Genomic DNA, 7,684 nt, shown 5'->3' with positions numbered 1-7,684 from the left:
ATTATAGGAATTCAAAAGGTAATTTAACGGTGAGTTGTTATTTATTTTTTTAATTTGTAAATTGCATTTTTTTTCTTCAGATTTTCAATTAATTTTTATTATTATATATTCTATTTTTTGTGTTGGTGTGGTCTTTTATGTTTGAAATTTATAATATTAAATTAATTTGTTAATTACAAATTTTATAATTGGTTTTGGTTATTTAATATTTATTTATTTTTTTATATTTTTCTTTTTCTTTTATTTTTTTTATAAAAAAAAGTGCTTATCCCATGAACAAATTCTTCATTCGAAATGTATGTAAAGTCTGATATAATGTATTGGGCAGTTTAAATCTGTCGATTTAAATTTAAATAGCAATTAGTAAATAAATTTATTCTTAAAAGAAAGTACATGACATATTTTAGTTGGTTACTATTTTTTTATACATTGAAAGGAAATATATAAACAATAGAAGTTTCTATAATAAAACCTTACGTAAAGTTTTTTAACACTTCAAGGAAGAACATGACAACAAAATTTTTTAACATTTTTTGTTTATATTATGGAAATGTTTATATTTGTACAATATTTTATTTACAATTCATGTTAATTTAAGGTAAGTTCAGATTATTTTTGTATATCACTTAAATAATGCTTTAAAGTTATATAATGTTAATTTCTAAAATTGTTTTAAAATATGTCACGTTAATTTAAAAAACTGCTTCAAAATTTCTAATTTGATTTTCAAATTGTAATGTATTATTTAAATTAGCTACATATAATTAATTTTAATAATTTTAATTGTATAGAAATTCGAAAATTTATCTGGTGCTAATAGGTGTCACTTCTTACTACTCCTATTATATACAGATTGAAGATATATATAAAGGGAATTTTCAAAGTAAAGTAAAAATCTATAATTATGCATAAGCAAATTATTTGAATCTCTTTTTTGTTTACGCGGATTTTTTTTCTTCTAAAATTAGATTTTTAATATTTTTTAAATTGATTTTTTTATTATATGATATTTAAAAAATAGTAATGATTTTAACATTTGTTAATACTTTTAAAATATTAAATATGTTTTTTTTGTTGTATGTATTCATTTTTTATTTTATTTTATTTTAATCATTAGTGATGGCAATTAATGTATTTTAATTAGCAGTGATGGCAAATTTTTAAAAAGACTACCGATTCCACAAATTTTTAACTGCCATCATACGGTTTTTTTTTTTGGAATTTCAAATACAATTTTGATTTTTAATTTTTAAAAAGACTACTGATTCCACAAATTTTTAACAGCCATCATACGGTTTTTATTTTTTTGGAATTTCAAATAGAATTTTGATTTTTTTAAAAAAATATTGTTTTGTTTTTGTTTTATAAATTGTCATTTATTATTTAATATATCTACTAATTTTGTGGTGCTGACACGTGGCAATTTATCTTTTCCTATTATATATAGATAGAAGATTATATTTTTTTATACCTTTTTTTGAACTTCACAATCTTAAAGTTATAAGCGAAGGATGTTTACCATCTAAGCAACTCTATCTTAGCCAATAATATTATGTTATCTTTTACCTTTGGTATAATAACATGTGGAGTTGCAATTTGAATCTCAAGTTAGAACCAAAACTCATTGAATCTTAAAATTTGATAAGTATTATCCACGCCAAATTTATTCTAACTCAACAAGTTGTGTTATACTCCCTCCGTCTCATTTTATATGTCATCCCTTCCTATAAATAGCTGGACCACAATACTTGTCATTTTATAAATTTATGCATAAATTACCATATTTTACCTATTATACCCTTGATAGAATAGTTAATTAGGAAAAATTCTTTTGTCTAGAAAATTTGGCTAGAATGATATTTTACCTATGTTATTTTACCTTTTTGAACATTTTTATCCTTCTAACTTTAATACATTTTAACTAAAAAATGGAAAAAAGATCAGTTTATTTCAAAATAAAAAAAATATTATAATTTTTTAAAAATTCTAGCTAAATTTTCTAGTCATTTAGCATTATCCAGTTAATTAATCTTGTCATTTATTAATAAAGTTGAATTAAGAAAACATTAAATAAGGGTAGAAGGGTAAAGTTACTTCATTTCTTAATGCAAGTGCAAAGTAAAAATGTGACATATAAAATGGGACGGAGGGAGTAATAAATTGACAATTATGGGAATGGACACACCTCTCATATTTCGAGGCTAGACTGATTAAGAAACAATTAAGAAGAAAGCTATATATTGAAATACTTCTTATACCATTAATTATACTTTCCATTACAACATTAATTAATTAAAAGAAAATTACACTATATACCTAATAATACTGAGGTTCAATACATTGCCAATCCTTTTAACTTATTAGCAAATTTTATTTAGACATTAATAATAACATGTTTCAATTGAGCATTTGATGAACACATGATAATATGTTCTTATTAGACACTTCCGGATCATATATTTAAAAGTCCGCGTGTGTTCTCAAACATACAGCATAAGTTAGTTATATAAATATGTATCGACTAAAATAAGTATGAAATTTTACGACTTGTTGACATTAATATGTATAATTAAAGAATATGACATAAATAAAATCGTTAACATTCTTCTAACTTCTTGATAACATATCTATATACTGAACACTTTCAAATATCTAAATAAAATTTACTAACGAGTCTAACATTAATATACTTGTTTGTCTTGGATACTTATCATGTGAATTGTGATAAATTTATTAGCTAGAAGAGTGTGGGTGATTTAACATGTAGGTCGTCTTTTCTTGGAGAAAATGCAATTGGCCAACTAGTCATTAATACAACAGAATCCCCTTGAGAACAGTATTGGTTAGCCCCTTGCGCCTGGTTTTGGTTTTGATTCCCATCCCATGAGAAGTTAGGATGGTTCCTCCAACTAGGGTAGTAAGCATTGCCATAATTTTGTTGAACTCCACCTCTTTGCGCATTTTCCACATAATTTACGGAATCTGGGTTTGCCTCACATTGCTCAGTTTCATGAGTTCCACTACCACATACCTCACACCTCACACCAGTTTGCAGCCTGTTGTACAACGTTTACCGGTGCCTGATTTAGAGCCATTTGTTTAAAATGTAGGGCCATGTTATGTTGCATTGCATCTAATTTGGCCTTTATGGCAGTAGCTTAGTCTACATCTAAAATCCTTGCAGCCTTTTGGGTTGTGGTTCAAGACATTTCCCCCTCATATCCTTGGTTCCCTTCAGAAAGTTTATCAAGTAAGTCGAAGAACTTTTCACTTGTTCTAGATAGGGCATGTCCACCTACTGCACTATTAAGAAGAGCACGAGCATTATAGTCTAAACCTTCAAGAAAGTGTGAGCAAGTACCTCATTAGTTTACATGTGGTGTGGGCAAGCATTCAACATTTGTTTGAAACGCGCCCATGCTTGGTACATGTCCTCCCCTAGCTTTTGAATAAAGTTTATTATCTCACCCCTCAGCTTAGCGGTTTTCTTGGATGGAAAGAATCGACTCAAGAACTTTTTTGCTAGACAATCCCAAGTAGTGATAGAGTTTGGTGGCTTAGAATCTAACCAACGCCTTGCGGCTCCTAACAATGGGTATGTGAACAATGTCAGCCTCACATAGTCTGATGAGACTCCAATTGGAATATATATATCATTAATATCTATGAAGGTCTTAACATGGATTTGAGGATCCTCATGGGGGAGACCAGTGAATTGCCCATTAGAATGGAGGATCTGTACTATGCTCTGCTTTAGTTCAAATCTATCCCCCAGTGGAGGTTTCCTAATGCTAGATGCCAAATTAGCTGAGAGTGGGACTGCCATATCACGTACAGGCCTTGCTGGGATGATAGGAATGCCAGGGGGTATGCCTTGGTTATTCATGTTCCCTCTGTTATTCGGGTTTCCTTGGTTGTTCACATTTTCCGGGTTATTTACGTTGTCTTGATTACCATCCCTGATGTTCCCTAGAAGACCTAAACCCAGTTCTCCTCGTCCTTGCTCCATACAGTTCATTTTTCTATGCTCTCATAGAACTTGTTCAGGGTCGTTATATGGTTCGACAAGTTCTCTTTTCCTAGCCAGACCTGAAAGTCAAGTGTCTACAATAACAAGCTAAGATCAAGTAATTAATATCTAAAAGTTTTAATTGTAGACTAAAGAAGATCGAAAAGAAATCAATTTCTAAGTCCCCGGCAGCGGCGTCAAAAACTTGTTGCTCCATAATATACACGCAAGTGAACGTGGTCGTGCAAGTAATATAGATTCTTTAAGAAACAAGTTATCGTTCCCAAGGGACTTATGATCAATTTATATTCACTTAATTCTACAACTAAAAGTAGAAAGTAACCTTTTCAAGAGTTGATGATTTATTGTTTATCTACTAATAATTATGCACTGATTGAAAGTGACTACTTGTGAACAACTTTGATAAAATGTTTCAAGCAAGTTAAAAGCAATTCCAGGGCTGCAGCATATAATAAATATCATGTATCATATTATTGGCTTAGAACTAACTTTAGTTGTCAAGTTACTGGTTTATAAAGTTGATGATATGATCTGGGTTATACTCCTCTCGTCGCCTACCCCAGTTAGCTATTTAACTACATCGTTGAGCGGGAATAAATATACTAACTGGCGAGCATTTTTATTTCATCCTATTTCGTAACCAAGCAAGGTGTTCATCTGGGCGTCACTCCTGAACACTAATCACCTCAATTTAATGGGTGGACCGAGCTCTCTATATTCTCTGGTCTATCTAACCTCTCCTCTCTCGATTTTAAGATTAGACAATAAATTTACCTTATGGTGCGCAAGTAAAAAAATACTAAAATAAGAATATAGAAGTAACTTGTATTGACAACCGAAAATTAATTCAACAACCTCAAATAATCAACAATCAATTCGTAGCTACAGCCCCAGAACTAGGGCATTTAGCTACTCATGCTATTAGAAAACAAGAAAATACAATTGTTCATGCAATTTCCGAAAAATAGAAGAGTTAAAGGATTAAAACCTATTACAAACTTGAATTTTTGCTCTTGCACTCTAAATCAAATGTCGAACCCTAATAATGGATCCATAAGGATCTATTTATAATAGTAGGAAAATTTGGGAACAAATCCTACTCAAATTAGGAATCCTATTTAATGTTTAAAATTTGAAAAAGTCAGAAGAAATGGGACATGTCGCGCCTAGCAGCGCGTGTAGAAGTTCCACTTGTGGCGCGGCGCGTCAAGCAGCGCGCCTGAAAATTGGGGCAGAACTTTGGTTGCTGGCACAAGGGGCCTCTCAGCGCGCTTCTTGTATGTCCTCAGTACTTCTGGGGCTGGCGCGTCGCGCCAAGCAGTACGCCCCAGAAGTCTTGCAGAACTTTGTGGGCTATCGCAATGCGCCTCTCAGTATGCCAAGCCCTGGGGTCTTTGCACTTAGTCAATTTCTTGCGCGTCTTTTCTCTTTCTTTCTTTGTTCCAACTCCAATTCCTTCGAGAGTCCCTGAAACAACTAATCATGTGTGTAAGTGCACAATCAGCACAAGTATAACAAAAATCAAGCTAATAGACTCAAGATCATTCCTCAATTCAAGAACTTTATGGGCAATTATTGACAACTTAGGCATATAAATATGCCTAAGATCAATAGTCGTCTAACGACAGATCCAACTCCCCCCCCGCCCCTTTGGGCGTTTTTCCAATAGTAGATTTAGAACTCGAGCATGCATCCTATTTTGACATTTTCGCTCTCAAATTCTTCATGATAAATGAGCCATTTCGTTGTTTATATCTATTTTCACAAAAAATTTCATCATCAAAATCCATATGTATTAGAAAATTGTGGATGAAAAAGATAAAACTATTTTTTCTTAAAACGAGAATTCAAGAACTGAAAAGAAAAAAATTTGATGAAAAAATAGTCTTACCTCTTTAGGAACTTGAAATCGATGAACTGGAAGGAGAATAAATTTAAAATTCAAAAATAGAGTGACGAATACAACTACTGATCCGTGGGAGTGATTCAAGTGTGAAAATAGGAACAAAAATCGTTGGGTTAGAGAGATGTGAGTTATGTATCTAGAAAATGAGAGAAAAATAGGGATTTTTGTAATATTTTGAAATGGTAGGGAATTTTAGAGAATATGGAAAGAAAGATTGTGTAGTTAGGTAATTTTTCCTTATAATTTTCATCACATTATCTAGAGGAATCTGCTTTTTATTATTTCTAGTTGTCACAAACTCAGTAACTTTTGCTTAATAATGTATATTTTATATAAAGAAGTTTATTAAATATGTACAAATAATTAATTTTAAACCTAGTTATTCATACTTGAAAGCATCGATTTTATATGTATTTGTGCATGGATACACTAAATATTTGATACTGGATACACTAATGAAATTGATATTGGATACATGGGATGAAATTGATTTTCGATGCACAGATACATGAAGTTGATAGCTAGTGAATACCCAAATACATGATATTGTAACACTCAAATACATTCTGAAATAGAGATGGACAAGAGAGGGTATGAAGCAGCGAGAGAGGACAGAGGCAAGTGAAAGAGTCAATATATCTCAAATACATATGAATCATATTTGGATACAGTGTATCAGGAACAAATTTCACCTAATTTGACTCGCATGTATCAAAATATACATGTATCTCTTCTGTCAAATACATGTATCTGAATCGAATATTTTTTTAGCAAAAAAAGTAATTTGAAAAACTATTATTTCAGCATGTAATTAGCATCAATAATATTATATTTTGTGTTGTTTCCTGTTATATATAGTTCTAAAGAGCAATTAGCATCATTTACCTCTCTAAATAATATCTTGAAATCCATATGAATTATTAGTAGTACGTACTTTAAACTTCATGGAATCCCACAAAAGAACTTTAATATATGCAGAATCTACTTTCTTAGTCATCATCTTCTTATAGTCCACATATATATTCCCAAGAGTATCAAAGTGGAAACAACTACTTTAATTGTGCTAATTTAAGAAATATAGAAAGTTCAAATATTGTGTTTTAAATTAAAAATGTGTTTAGTTTTTTAAAATTTTGTGATCTTCAAACTTATCAGTAGGATATTGAAATTGAAAAACTTACTAAGTATAGAAAGAGACTCTTTTTGAGAATGACAAAGAAAAACACTTCAATTGAGAGAGTGCAAGTACTTCTTCCGTTTCAAAATACTTGTCACAATTTCTTTTAAGAGTCGAACGATATGAATTTTGATGAACATTTTAAGATATATATTTTCATCATATTGATATGAGATAAATTGCAATTTATACATACTTTTCATATTATTTTTTAATATCTAAATTATGATTTTAAAATATCAAATTATTTAATTTAACTTAAAAAATTAATTAAACTAACTTTCGAAAAGTAAAATGCGACAACTCGAATCCAAAGAAGAAGTATTTATTTTTAGTTTTCATATCATACTCAAGGATCATTCACTACAACAAAAACAACTTTTAGCGGCATTAAATATTGACATTAATAAAGAGTGCTAAAGTCTTTACTGACATTAGTTAAGTGTCATTAGAACCAATGTTGCTAAAGGCTTTAGGGACATATACAAAGAATGTTAATTGCCGCTAAAAATACATATTTAGCGGCAATTAAGAATTAATTGCCGCTATTGATCATTTTTGATGCAGTGAT

The sequence above is a fragment of the Solanum stenotomum genome, chromosome 9, assembly GCF_019186545.1.
Source record: "Solanum stenotomum isolate F172 chromosome 9, ASM1918654v1, whole genome shotgun sequence".
Classification (NCBI taxonomy): Eukaryota; Viridiplantae; Streptophyta; class Magnoliopsida; order Solanales; family Solanaceae; genus Solanum; species Solanum stenotomum.
Note: the sequence above shows the minus strand (reverse complement) of the source record.